We start from the raw sequence: 15,632 nt of genomic DNA, 5'->3' as shown, positions 1-15,632 counted from the left end.
CAAGCACAACCATGTTCCAGCAATATACTTAAATTTCTATTCAAATTTGTAAATAATAAAAACAAAAACCAAACAAAAAAACCATAAAGCCCCTTGTACAATAAGTAGTCACATATTTATACAATTTACAATATATAATCATATATGTGTGTATATATATACATATAGATATATAGATATAGACATATAGATATATAATGAGTCCATAATTTTAAAAGTACTATCAAGTGTGTTATTTTTATAATTGAAAATATATAATATATAAAACCATAAAAAATGTATATATGCCTTTACACCATTTACATACCTGGTGACCAAGGAAGCCAGAAGAGAACATCAGATCATTTGGACCTGGAATTACAGGTAGTTCTGAGGCTTATGATGTGGGTGCTAGGAAGCACAAGTTGGACACCCAATAGGAGCAGTACTATTGAGTCAAATTTCCAGAACCCAAATATGTCATTATAATGTAAAAGATGAAGATGTCCATTACTCCTTCTACCTTGTATGTGAAGAAAGTCTCTGCTACATGGTCATGAAAGTATTCAATAGATTTCTATTCCTCGGTGAATGAACTTAGCATATTGCTTATTTTCATTAGTAACTCTGTTCTCTTTATGTGAGTGAAGACATGGAATTGAATGGTTTAATTGAATAAAGATGAGTACAGAGTGTTATTAGGAAAGGTTCCATAATGCGATATGTGCTACATTTACATACTTTTTTCCTTTTTGGTTCTTTTTAGAAAGGATCACTCTACGTGGCTATTGGTGTCCTGGAACTTACCATGTTGAACAAGATAGCCTTAAACTCAGAAAGATCCACTTGTATGTCTCCAAAATACACCACTAGGTCCAGATGAGATAGATTCATAAAATGAGCTATCTTTGAATTAAATCAGAGACAAATAGCATAAGACTTAAACAGAAACCATTATTATTTTGTTGAATAATAACACTCCACAGAATGCTTCAATATATTAATTTCAATTGGTAAACTGTTCCCTGTGTTCTCAATATTTTGGTTATTTTCTTTGCTTTGTTCATTATCAGTATTTAAGCACCTGTACCATGATATGCACATGCAAGGCAGAGGAGAACTTACAGGTGTCTATTCTTTATTTCCTCTGTCAGTACGAGAAATCAAACTGAGTAAGTCACATTTGGGAGCAAGTGCCTTAAATACCTGAGTAACTGCAGTGGCCCTTATTTCAATTTAAAAAATATTTACCTAAGTCCTGGATTATGTGTGTTTCATATGTCATAGCCCAAGTATATTAATAGAGAAAAACTTGCTGTGGGTTTCCCAGAGAATAAACTCAGGTCGTTAGGCTTAGAAGCAACCACTTTTAACTATTGCAACACTTCTCTGCCACTCATTTGTATTTCTGACAAAGTGTTAAGAACAAGTACTTATGTACTTATTCCTCAGAATAAACTAACATAACCCATACAAATGGATGACAGTATAAATATTTTCATTTCAAATAGGTTTTATTAGTCAAATTGTTTGGTATACTTTTATCCTTAGATGACAATTTATATACAATTTGTAAATAAAACAATACTGTAATGATGAAATGATTAATCATACATGAGTACCAGGAAGATGGCTCAGTAGGGGGGAAAATGTGCTTGGTGTACAAGACTTTACTGCATTTACTAGATTCGTGGTGTTTCTCTCCCGTATGAATTCTTTCATTCCCTTGAAGAAGAATGAAAGATGCAAAGGCTTATACTGTATCAATTGCATCCGTAAGTTACCTCTCCATTACGCCTTCTTTCATGTTTCTGAAGATTACTTGACTTACAAACTCAACTTTACCACACTGATTACATTGATAACGTTTGTTTTCTGTATGACTTTTTCATGCCTTTGAAGATAAATGATATGTGCAAAAGCTTTACCACATTGATTACATTCATAGGGTTTCTCTCCAGTATGAATTCTTTCATGTGTTTGAAGATTACGGTGACTTGCAAAGGCTTTACCACATTGATTACACTCATATGGTTTCTCACCAGTATGATTTTTCAGATGGTTTTGAAGACACCCAAAATGTGTAAAGCCTTTACCACACTGATGACACTCATATGGTCTGTCTCCTATATGACTTCTTTCATGCCTCTGAATATAAATGCTATGTGCAAAGGCTTTACCACATTGATGGCATGCATAGGGTTTCTCTCCAATGTGAATTCTTTTATGTATTTTAAGATTATGGCGACTTGCAAAGGCTTTACCACACTGATTACATGCATAAGGTTTCTCTTCAGTATGAATTCTGCGTACTTGAAGACAACTGTGATGTGGAAAGTCTTTTACACCCTGATTATTTTTATAGGGAGCTACTTCCAAATGAGATCTTTGGTGTAAGGAAGAATCAGATCCAAAGGCTTTATCACACTGACTATATTCATAGGGATCCTCTTCATTATTGGTTCTTTTGTGTGTTTGAAGATATTGTGATGGTTAAAGCCTTTAGTACATGGCTCACAATTATCAATTCCTTCTCCCAGATGAATTTTTTTCATGTCTTTGAAGAGAACTCAGAGCTTTACAACATTGAGTGCACTCAAAACATTTTCTTATAGTGTGATTCACACTACCTTTGCAAAGTGAACCAGGATAAACAGAAGAATTCCCATATTCCTGGTAGCTATAAAGCTTTTCTCCATTGTAAGTCTGTTGATGCATTCCCACTGTAGTTGGAACACCAAGTGCCTGTAAATTCATGTCACATTCATAAAGTCTACTCATAGCAGGGACTACTATATATCTTCTAACTGTGGTAGGAGAGGGAGAGGTACACTGCATCTTTCCATGCCCCTTATGCTCAAGTGGCTTGTATTCTGCGTGACAGATGATATACCTATTAAATAAGAATACAAAGAAAACAAATACAAGGTTTTCACACTGCATTCACATAATCTAACCTTTTGTATCTCATAGAGATGTGGTATAGGGATTCAGGTTCCTCTACTGCAGCAACCCTCTTGTGTCTCATAAACTGCTCCTCTCACTACACTAGCATAAATCCTCATGTACATGAGGAACACTAGTGTACATGAGGAACACTAGCATTAGTATAGACTGTTTGCTTATAAAAAGCCTTGGACAAATACTGATCCCCTAATCAATGTGTATAACTTTTATACTTGAATGGTACAAAACTAAATGGATGGACAGTTGTACAACATGGCTCTCACAGGGCTAGGATTAAAATGGTGACATCTGTTAAGGCTTTATTTTGTTGTCTTCTTTCTTAGAGGAATGCCTTGCAAACACTGATCAGCTACCTGACATTGAGGTATATAGTATTGTGAAAATATAATAATCATCAGAAAGTTGTGTTTATTTACAGTCTTTAATTTCCTTAAAGCTTCAGGGCACATTAAAATTTCTTCAGAAATACATATGTATCAACATGCACATAAAAAGTCTTCAAAAGAAAATCGCCCATGGAATTGAATCAAAGACTCAGACATAAATCCACACACCTATGGACACTTGATTTTTAACAAAGGAGCCAAAATCATTCAAGGTAAAAAATAAAGCATTTTCAACAAATGGTGCTGGTCTAACTGGATATCTGTGTGTAGAAGAATGCAAATAGATCCATAGCTATTACTCTGCACAAAACTCAAGTCCAAGTGGATCAAAGACCTCAATATGAGTCCAGATACACTGAACCTGATAGAAAAGAAAGTGGGTAATAGCACTAAACTCATTGGCAAAGGAGAAAATATCCTTAACAGAACTCCAATAACTCAAGACACTAAGATCAACAATTAGTAAACAAGACCTCATGAAACTGAAAATTTTCAGTAAGGCAAAGGACACCATCATAAGGACAAAACAGAAGCCTACAGAATAGAAAAGATCTTCACCAACTCCACATCTGACAGAGGGCTGATATTAAAAATATATAGCCAGGCGTGGTGGCTCACGCCTTTAATCCCAGCACTCGGGAGGCAGAGGCAGGCGGATTTCTGAGTTCGAGGCCAGCCTGGTCTACAAAGTGAGTGCCAGGACAGCCAGGGCTACACAGAGAAACCCTGTCTCGAAAAACCAAAAAAAAAAAAAAAAAAAAAAAAAAATATATATATATATATATATATATATATATATATAAAGAATGAGATACAGATCTAAACAGAAAATTCTAAACAGAAGAATCTTTCATGGCAGAGAAGCACTTAAAGAAATGTTCAATAGCCTTAGTCACAAGGGAAATGCAAATCAAATTGACTCTGAGATTCCATCTTACACCCACCAGAATGGCTAAGATAAAAAACTTAAGCAACAGCTCATGATGGGGAGGATATGGAATAAGGGGGACAGACATTGCTGGTGGGGGTGGAAACCTATCTAGCCACTTTGGAAATCAATTTGGTGGTTTCTCAGAAAACTGGAGGTACATCTACCTCAAGACCCAACTCTACCATTCCTGGGCATACACCTAAAGAAGACCCCAACAACCTTTGCGGATACGACCAAGGGTAGGAAGGACTGTAGGAGCCAGAGGGATGTGACAGGAATACCTGTAGAATCACCTAACTTGGGCCCACAAGATCACAGCAGAGATTGAACCCCCAATCAGGGCAATCATGTGACTGCCCTAGGCCCTCTGCACATATGTAACAGTTGTGTAGCTTAGTCTTTATGTGGGACATCTAACAATGGGAGCAGGGCTGTCTCTGACTCCTTTGTTTGCCCTTGGGATCCTTTCCCCCTACTGGGCTGCCTCATCTAGACTCAATAAAGGACGATGCACCCAGTCTTACTACTGCAACTTGATATGCCAAGGCTCCATGATATCATGGAAGGGCTCCCCTTTTCTGAAAAGAAAGAGAAGAGTGGAGGAAAGAGAGGAGCACCTTTCATGTTTTCCAGAACTTTAACAATGTTCTTCAATATTCTGGCTGTTCCATTTGTAGCCTAAAATATAGTACCAGAAAATGTCTGCTATATCATTAGAAATTATACAAAATTTAAGTCACTATCTTCATTGAACCTTAGAACCATCCTGATTTATTCACCACATTCTTTCACTTTCATAATTGAGATCACCAATAAACAACAAACACTTGTCTCCTTTTCTAGCAAGTGAAGGAAAAACTAACATTCTTACCTATAGCAATGAGATTCCTGCAGGTTTGCAGCATCACATCTTTGTAGAGACTCTTCTGGGAAGGATTCAACAAAGCCCACTCTTGCTGAGTAAAATTCACATACACATCCTCATAGGTCACTGCATCCTAAAATTTCCCATATATGCACATAATAAAAAATGGTAAGACTTACTGCATTGTAATGTGTACTTCATTTTGAATATATTTACATAATTCATTGTGTTCCACACATTTATTTCATGTCCACAGAATTTCAAGTGCAATCACCAAGTCATTTTAAAAGGGAAGAAGAAGAAGAAGAAGAAGAAGAAGAAGAAGAAGAAGAAGAAGAAGAAGAAGAAGAAGAAGAAGAAGAAGAAGAAGAAGAAGAGGGGGAGGGGGAGGGGAGGGGGAGGATCATGTCTCTCTTTTCTGGGCCTAGAAATAGCATGTGGCATTGCAATACAAATGACTACTAACAGAGATACAGAAAGACATGCAAACAGAGCCAACACTTGAGTATACATCAACAAAACTGTATCAAAATTACTAACTTCAAATAAGAATGGGCAAGAAGGGCTCACATCTTTAATCCCATACCTTAAGAGACAGAGACAGCTGGATCTCTGATTTCAAGGCCAGCCTGCTCTGTAAGAAGGAACCAAACTGAAGCCATTTTGAGTAAACTTCCATTTTAAATAGGGGTCAAATAAAGTTCCCAAGACCTCCCTGGGGAACTGACATCCTGCTTGGCAGAGAGATACAAATATGTGGGTAACTGACATCCTTGTTGTCAAGTGGAAATGTGATTGCTAGGCAAGTTGCACAACCACAGTTGAATAAAACAACCAAAAAGAACAGGATAAATTTACCACAAATACATGTTCCTAAGGAAGTCCATTATCCCTAAATCATGATGGGTGAAAAATGTAACTGAAACTTGGCACAGATGTTTGCAGTTTATAGGCTCTGTAACATTCTGGCTTGGGGTCCATCACAGGTCAGCTCCCAAGTCTGTTCTGTGTCCCTGATCAAAAGCAGCTTGATTACATTTTTCTTTTCTATATCAACTTGGTCTATGAGTTGTGTTGAATCTAAGAGGACCTTATAACAACTATAGTTCTATACTTGGCTACTATGAAACTCCAGTGCCCCAGTTTAAACTGTGAGACTACTATGATACTCCTACAACAAAAGAATGTATTTTTAATAAATTACTGGTTGAGAAATCAAAAAGTTCTCAAAAACATTAAAAAAGAAAATGCTAATCAAAAAACTAGATATAGAAAGAAAACAACAGTTAAGATTATGTGTTGTAGCAGACCTTGGGCGCAAACTCTACAGCCAGCCCCACAACACCCAGAGGCAGCTCCACTCCCAGGCACTCCAACAAGCCCAGGAACCGAGGATCAGAGGTGAGGAAGATACATCTGTCCCCAACACCAGGAGTAACTAGGTCCAGTGGGACCCAGGCATGCAGGAATTCTACCAGAGCAGTGGCACGGGTTCCTTCCAGTCTGGGCTGGTGCCCTGAACAGACCTTGGGCACAAACTCCACAGCCAGCCCCACAATACCCAGAGGCAGCTCCATTCCCAGTTGCTCTAACACACCCAGGATCACACCATCCCAGAACCCCAGGAACTTAGTCACACCAGGATCTCAAGATCCCAAAGGCAGCTTGACTCCCAGAAGCTTGGACACACCCAGGATCTCAGGATCACAGGATCCCAGAATCACAGGATCACAGAGACAGCTTGACTCGGAGGATTTCTGACACAACCAGGATCACAGGAAGGACAGGCTCCAGTCAGATATATCCAGGTCAGGTAGCAGGAGGCAAGCATAAGAACATAAGCAACAGAAATCAAGGTTACTTGGCATCATCAGAACCCAATTCTCCTACCATAGCAAGTCCTGGATACCCCAACACACCAGAAAAGCAAGAATCAGATCTAAAATCACTTCTCATAATGATGATAGAGGAGTTTAAGAAATACAGGAGAACACAGGTAAACAGCTAGAAGCCCTTAAAGAGGAAACACAAAAATCCCTTAAAGAGTTACAGGAAAACACAATCAAACAGGCAAAGTAAAGGAACAAAACCATCCAGGGTCTAAAAATGGAACTACAAACGATAAAGAAATTACAAAAGGAGACAATCCTGGAGTTAGAAAACCTAGGAAAGAGATCAGGAGTCATAGAGCAAGCATCACCAACAGAATACAAGAAATAGATGAAAGAATCTCAGGTGCAGAAGATACCATAGAAAACATTGAAACAACAGTCAAAGCAAATGCAAAAAGCAAAAAGCAAAAAGATCCTAACCTAAAACATCAAGGAAATCCAGGACACAATGAGAAAACCAAATCTAAGATTAATAGGTATAGAAGATTCCCAACTTAAAGGACCACTAAATATCTTCAACAAAATTATAGAAGAAAACTTCCCTAACCTAAAGAAAGAGATGCCCGTGAACATACAAGAAGCCTACAGAACTCCAAATAGACCAGAAAAGAACTTCCTGGACCAGAAAAGAAATTCCTCCCGACACATAATAATCAGAACACCAAATGCACTAAACAAAGAAAGAATTTTAAAAGCAGTAAGGGAAAAAGGTCAAGTAACATATAAAAGCAGGCCTATCAGAATAACACCAGACTTCTCACCAGAGACTATGAAAGCTAGAAGATCCCGGACAGATGTCATACAGACCCTAAGAGAACACAAATGCCAGACCAGGCTACTATACCCAGTAAAACACTCAATCACCATAGATGGAGAAAACAAGATATTCCATGACAAAACCAAATTTACACAGTATCTTTCCACAAATCCAGCCCTACGAAGGATAATAGATGGAAAACACCAACACAAGGAGTGAAACTACACCCTAGGAGAAACAAGAAAGTAATCTTTCAACAAACTCACACAAACATAATTCCACCTCTAACAAGAAAATTAACAGGAAGTAACAATAACCTTTCCTTAATATTTCTTAATATGAAAATTAATATTATCAACATATCCTAATCAATTGAAATTCAAAAATATGAGGAGTTAGAAATTTGTCGGCTGTTATCCCGTGGTCTCTCTAATTTGGTAACAGGAGAAGTAGGTCCAATATGGTACAATCCATATACACTTTCTGCTTCTTTATACATGACAGGGTCTTGCTGTGTGCCACATAATGGTCTTGAAATCATGCTTCTCCTATTTCAGCCTATTAGTAGGATTGTTTATTTGATGTTTTTACACTATAGTTGGTTTTTAGTATAGTATGTTTTTCGAACAGCTTACATCTTTCAAAATTATTTATACAGCCAAAAGAAACGTAGACAATTAATTTGGGTGGTGACTTGTAAGAAAAGAGCAAAGAGTGAGACTGAGGGCTTTGCTTGATATTTATAATTATTATATCAATTTTGAAGAAAAGGACTTTATAAGTTACTCTTATTCTGAGATGAATGCTTTTCAAATTCATCACAGCCAATGAGCCAGAATCTTACCCTTACCTAATGTCTGTGCTACCTTCCAAGCAGAACCATTCTTCATTGAAATATTTGATGAATGACTTCATGGACAGACCATCTTAATACACATACCATTTCTTAAATGAATGTAATCTGTTCCCTGTGGACTGAGAATGACGACAATCACTCAAGTCAAATAGCTTTGACCATAGTAGCAGGAAATCTGTATTCAAAAATCATGCCTAAAATTCATTCCTTGGTGTAGCAGAACTGTCAACTCTTAGCTTATCTACTATGGAGGTAAAATCCTTTGGTGATGTGAGGGACATTCAAGTACAGCCTTATTATAATAAACTCCAATGTCCAAAAACTGTTCTTATTTTGTGTGTATACCACAGTAAGAGCCAAGATTTTAAACTCTACTTAAAAACAAAACAAACAAACAAACAAAAGACTTTCTCTATCTATGTCCATTAAAAAACTAATAGTGATATATTATTTTAAAATATCATACAGTTAATATATTTGGAGTTACTTAAAATTTATATTGAGAAAAACGTATGTATTTTCAGTATTGCTGTAGACAAACATCTACATAAGACTCTTCAACTGATGGTTGTTTTATATCAAACAACTTTTATTATACTCATTTTTATTGTTATAATATTTTATAAATTTTAAAGTATATGATAAAAAAAACAAAAGGTATTGCAGGTATTGAAGGGGGGGACTCTCCGGGAGGAGTTGGGGTCCAAAGGGGAAAGGAGAATGTGATGTAAGTCTATTTATTCAAAATACATTTTTAAATGTTAACAAATTCAGATAAATTGAAATTATGTATCTTTTCTCATCACAATGCAATAAAACTTAAAGGAAAAAAAAGATGATGTGTTGCTTTTGCAGGGAACTTGGATCAAGTCTCAACACACAAAAGAATCCAATGCTCTTCTGTGTGTGTGTGTGTGTGTGTGTGTGTGTCCGAAGGACTTGTGCACATATTTTTAAAAATTAAAAAAAAATTAAACATAAACCAAGGTAAGGAGAATGTTATGTACATGTAATCCATGTGTGCTGGATAGTTTTATGTCAACTTGACACAAGACAAAGTAATCTGAGAGGAAAAAAGCACAACTAAGCATCCACCTCCAGAAAATGAGGCTAGAGGCAAGCCTGTACGGCATTTTCTTAATTAGTGATTGATGGTGGAGTGTCCAGCCCATTGTAGGTGGTGCCGTCCTTGGGCTGATAGTCCTAGATTCTATAAGAAAGCAGGCTGAGAAAGTTAGGAAGCAGCTCTCTTCCACAGCCTCTGCATCATCTCCTCCTTCCAGCTTCCAGCCATTTTAGTTCCTGTCCTGACTTCCTTTAATGCACAATGATATGAAGTAGAAGCCAATATAAAAACCCTTTCCTCCTCAACTTCCTTTTTAGTTATGGTGCTTCATCCCAACAATAGAAAACCCTAACAAAACAGGTTAGTACCAGGATAGTGGGGAGACACTGTCACAGATATAACCATGCTGTTTTGGAAAGGACTGTGGAAAGACTTTGGAACCTTGGGTTAGCCACTGAGTGTTGAGAGTTCAGGGACCTGTTGTGTAGAAGCTTGGAAGATAAAGACTATTGAGAACAGTACAGAAGATGGAAGCCTGGCTTGTGAAGTTTCAGAAGGAAGTAAAGTCTCTACCAGATCTTTTTGTGTGCTGAATCTATGCTATCTGGTCACATAAAACCAAAGAATCTACTGTGATTAACAAGAGACCAGAACCACTAGAGTAAAACCTTTGTCTTGCTGGGACAGAGGCTTTCTCTTTTCAGCCTGTTTTCTTATGAAATCCAGGACCACCGACCCAGGGAAAGCATTACCCACAATGAGTTGGGCATTCCCTCATTATTCACTAATTAAGAAAATGCTCTACATCTGGATGCCATGGAGGCATTTTCTCAATTGAGAATTCCTCTTTTGCAAGGACTCTAGTTTATGTGTCAAATTGACATAAGACCACCCAACACAGACACCTCTGACATGTGAGGCGTCAGCAGCTTTCCTTACCAGGGGGAGATTCCACCACCCCTTTCTTGTATCCTTGACTGTAAAGCCAAAAAGATATGGCCAATGCTGCCAAGTTCTGTTAATTCATGGGGATGAAACTTTGTCCCTTCCTTCAGTTACATTGCACTAGCTTTCTGAACATTTCCTTCAGTTCCGTTTTTCTTTCCTTTTCACATGTTGGAACTTTGGCTGGTTGAGTGGCTGAGAGAAGTCACTACGCTCTTTATTCCATTAGTATCAGCCTTTCTTCCAACTTTTATCTGTTTGTGCATGGACTTAGCTCCATTACACTTTCTGGTTCTCCTTTTCTCTTCATACTATTCATTTTGTATTTTTCACTGCTTCTTTTCATTATAAATCTGCATAAGTGTGACCACTTATAACTACATGACAGAGCCAATACTGGGCTGTTCTTTAAATCTTCTCTGCCAATGCCATTAATCCAAAACTCTTCAATTTAGCTAGGGCTGAAAAGGCAATCATGGTCAACAAGAGAACAGCACCCTGGAGGAAGGATATAACGCAGAGACCACAGAGAGGTGCTACTTACTAGCTTGCTTCCAAAGTGAAACCTCTGTGTTACTGGGAAACTTGATGCTGGATAACTGGAACTAAAAACTTAGTGGTAATTAGAGAGAGACCAGCATCATTGAGGTGGAGTCTTCCAGGAAATGTTTGCTCAGGGTTAGCACACCGAAGCTGTGTTCCAAAATTGGCCAAGGTTGTGTCTTGTTCTGGCAGCCAGATTTGGTAGTGTAAGAGTCACCCAGAGAGTACTGGTTTTGGAGGCATGAAGAGGTCATGGAGAGCAGCTAAGGCTTGGCACTGTGAGGCCAGGAGAGGACATTAGTGAAGGAAGAGCCTCAGTGGCAGTTGAAGACCCAGGATAGAAGGAAGGGACATGCAGAGAATTTGTGGTTTGATACCATGAAGAGAGCTTAGGAGAAGCTATTGGTGAAAGTGCAGCCCAGTTGCAGCAGAAGACTCCAGTGTTTTGACAATGTCAGTACCATGGGATGACCACCAAGTACAGCAGCAGCAGTGGCGTGGAGCCAGCTGGAACCAAGGACAAGTTGTGTGCAGGAGTGAGCCAGAGAAGTCACTCAAAAGAGCATGAGTGAATTCCAAACAATTGAACATTGACTTATCTATGCTGCTAGAGTTTTATGTGGTGCAGGTAGTGACTGACCTCGTTCTTCCTTCTTGAAGACTTTTTACAGGAGTCCACAGATAACAGACTGAATTTTAAAGAAATTTTGTATTTTTAGAGAAATTGGATATTTTAAAGAGACAGAATTTTTTTTTCAAGACAGGGTTTCTCTGTGTAGTCCTGGCTGTCTTGGAACTCACTCTGTAGACTAGGCTGGCCTCGAACTCAGAAATCCACCTGCCTCTGCCTCCCAAGTGCTGGGATTAAAGGCGTGTGCCACCAAGAGACAGAAATTTTAATGTGTCTGAATTTGTAAAACTGTTCAAGTAGATTGATTGATTGATTGATTTTATATACTGACCACACTTTCCCCTCCCTCCTCTCCTCCCAGTCCCTCCACACTCCTCCTCTCTTCCCCCACCTCACTCATTTCTCCTCTGTTTCTCTCCAGAAAAGGGCAGGTCTCCCATGAATATCAACCAGCCATGGCATATAAGATTATGAGACTTTTAAAGTTATTTATGTTTTTAATGTAAGTTCTTGAGGATGAATAAGAAAGGAAAGGTTGTAACTTAATAATGATGTGTTTGTGTGTAAAGTTGACAAGGGGTCAGTTGGCTGGTTTTGTGTCAACTTGACACAAGCTATAGTCATCAGAGAGAATGGAGCCTCAGTTGAGGAAATGCCTCCATGAGATCCTGCTATACCTAGACTAGTGGTCCTAATTTCTATAACAAAGGATGAGCAAGCCAGGCAAAGCAGCCAGTAACCAGAACCCTTCTAGCCTCTGCATAAGTTTAGGTTCCTGTCCAGTTCGAGTTCCCATCTTCATATCCTCCAAAGATGAACACTGATATGAAGTGTAAACAAACAACCTCCCCAAAAAAACAAAAAAGATAAACAAAAAAATCAACAACACCAAACAAACAAAAACAAAAAACAAAAAAAGCCTTGCTTTTTGGTCATGGTGTTTAGGAACCATAATGAAGACACAATGATTCAGGAGACTCAGGATTAATGCCTTGACTGCATGTTATCCTGCTGTAAAAAGTGATACCCTCTGTCAAAGATCAAAAGCCAAGGTGTGGGTAAATGTAAGAACAGAATCAAATATTTCACATGTACAAAAACCTAAATATCCAACTGAAAAAAATATAAACATAAAAATGTCAGGCTTAGTAAAATGCCTTGGCATGGAAAAACAACTCGTTCTATTTTACCACACATTATGTAGAGATGGGGTCTGTAATGGTGGTGATGGTGTGTCCGCATGAGAAGAACCAAGGCGGTTCAGTCTCAACCACACAAAGAAGAGGAAGCGTGGCGAGGGTATAAACACTCACTGCCCTGCTCCAGAGACTGACGTCCTCCAGAAAGGCTCCTTCTAAAGGCTCCATAAGCATCTCAGTGAAGAGCAGCACAAACCAGAGACAAATGTTCAAATACATCATCCCACACTGGAGATTTGTCATTCAACCGACCACACTTTCACATAGGTCATAATAGGATCACAGTCAACCCATGATGCAAAATACAGTTAGTCTAGCTTCAAAATCCCCAGATTATATAACAGTTCCAACACTGTTTGGATGTTCAAAGTTTCTGCTGACACTCAAAGCACTTTCTTGATTGTGACATCTTATAAATTCAAAACACTAATTTACATCTACCCAACACATAATGGAACAGAATACACATTTTCATTCTAAAGAAATCAAGACAGATTAGACCAAGGCAAGCCTGAAACCCTGCTAGGAAAATACCATTCCTGAAGTTCTGTGTTAGATAGCTGGGGCTTCAGTTTCAAAGGTTTTAGATGACTCTTTCTCACTGCGACTCTCTGGCTACTTTTCTCTTCCTACACGAAGCTGTCAAATGGCAAGTGTCTCAAAGCTTGGGTATCTCAACACCTTGTGGTCTCAAGATGCAAAAAAAAAAAGGCTTCATTTAATGAACTCATTCATCTAATGAATCAAGGTTTCATCTAATGAACTCTCACAGTCTCCTCACTGGGGATCGAACTCTGCCAAACAGATGGTGGCAACAGTGCTGAACTAAAAGTACGGAGGAAAAATCCATAACCTTTAAACCTTCCATCTTTCTCCCTTCAAGAAATAGTGACTTATAGATGCTACCACCACTTAGGATTCTAGCCGTGGATGGACCTGGCTCTACGGGAACAGAGCAGCCACAGATTCTGTATGAAGCTGCTCTCTGGGACCATGAATCACCTGTCCTTTTCCTTCCATAGTTAAATGTTTAGCTGGGTAGTACAGTAACCTTACAACACCTATTCTATATTTTCAAAGAAGAGCAAGTGCTCTCTCTCTCTCTCTCTCTCTCTCTCTCTCTCTCTCTCTCTCTTGTTTGTTTGTTTGGTTTTGGTTTTGGTTTTTCGAGACAGGGTTTCTCTGTGTAGCCCTGGCTGTCCTGGAACTCACTTTATAGACCAGGCTGGCCTCGAACTCAGAAATCTGCCTGCCTCTCTGCCTCCCGAGTGCTGGGATTAAAGGCATGCACCACCACGCCTGGCTGTGCCTTCTCTTTAATGGCCCTAATCTCCCTGATAATTGCTGCCTCTGTTTCAGCACATGACTACCACCTGAAACTACCTAGTGTTCTGCCCCTATTGTTACTCTTTTTGTCTATGGACCTGCATGAGTCATCAATAATAACCATGCTACAGACTGAATGTTTAGTCAGGGAAACAACCCATTACTCTGCCATTCAGCCTTACTCAATTTCATGTGACATGGGCAGAATACAGACAGATAATATGCCAAAATATTACACAAACAACTCAACTTAGTGACTATTCTATTGCTGTACAGAAACATTATAACCAAGGCAACTCTATAGTGGAAGGCTTTTGATTTGGGGATTGATTACAGTGACAGGTTAGTTCATTATCACCATGAAAGGACGCATCACTGTGGACAGACATGGGGCTGAGTATTACATCCTAACATAGGCAAGCAAGCAGAAACATTTACCTTGTAGAGGTCTTTTGAAACCTCAAAGCCCACCTACAATGACAAACCTTAACAAACAAGACACATCTACTGCCACATGGGCATACCTCATAATTTTACACCATTAGTTCTAATAATTGAGGACCAGACATTAAAATATAGGAACCTAAGGCTATTGAATAAATATAAACAATGACAAAAAAATATAACCTAAGTAGAAAGAACTCCGAAGAAAAAGAAAGGTGAAAAATTGAGAGAAGCAGGAAAAGAGATGAGGGGGAGAGAGACAGAGCCAAAGAGACAGAGAGAAAGACCAAAAGAAGAAAACATTACACAAAATAGAAAGGAGCCTCCTTTCTTTGGCAGATAATAGGTTTCCTCAATATAAACTTCCATGTTTATATATGCCCAGTGAGGGATTAAATAAGTGAGGCCTCCAAACTTAGGTTTAAGTACCTTTTTTTTTCTCTTGTGAGACCCCAACTTAGAGCGTTTCTCCCTGGAAGGTAAAGCCCCTGGATGTTCCCCAAGCTTGTTTTCCCTGATCTCAAAAAATACAGCTAGAAAGAAGCTCTTTGTTTTCTATAGCCAGCAAAAGACCTTTTTGTTTCTATACTGTACAACCAGAGATGCCTGCCTTCCTGTGTCAAAGGCATGGAGATAGATGCCAGAGAGGAGGCTGCAGCTCACTCCCCCACTCACCAGAAACGAGCTGTAGCCAACTCTCCTCCCAACTCCTCCCAACTCCTCAGCTAGCTGTTAAAAGCCCCCTACTGTCACTGCTGGGGTCGAATTCCCCTGCCCTGCATGGCGGAGGGACTTCATCCTCAGCTAGCTGATAATAAATAAAACCTCTTGCAGTTTGCATCAGG

The 15,632-nt window shown here is 38.8% G+C and overlaps 1 pseudogene across 1 annotated transcript in view; it reads right to left on the bottom strand.

Annotated features, from left to right (window-relative positions):
• Window positions 1-223: 223 nt before the first annotated feature.
• Window positions 224-15,632, bottom strand: part of LOC110302986 (uncharacterized) — a 70,634-nt pseudogene continuing 55,225 nt past the window's right edge. The window contains exon 5 of the transcript XR_015048442.1: window positions 224-2,268. The product of XR_015048442.1 is annotated as an uncharacterized LOC110302986 (transcript). The remainder of the gene's footprint in view (window positions 2,269-15,632) is intronic.

The sequence above is a fragment of the Mus caroli genome, unplaced genomic scaffold (genome assembly GCF_978045245.1).
Source record: "Mus caroli unplaced genomic scaffold, Mus_caroli_1 scaffold_9, whole genome shotgun sequence".
In the NCBI taxonomy this organism is placed as follows: Eukaryota; Metazoa; Chordata; class Mammalia; order Rodentia; family Muridae; genus Mus; species Mus caroli.
Note: the sequence above shows the minus strand (reverse complement) of the source record. Positions and strands in the feature narration are given on the sequence as shown.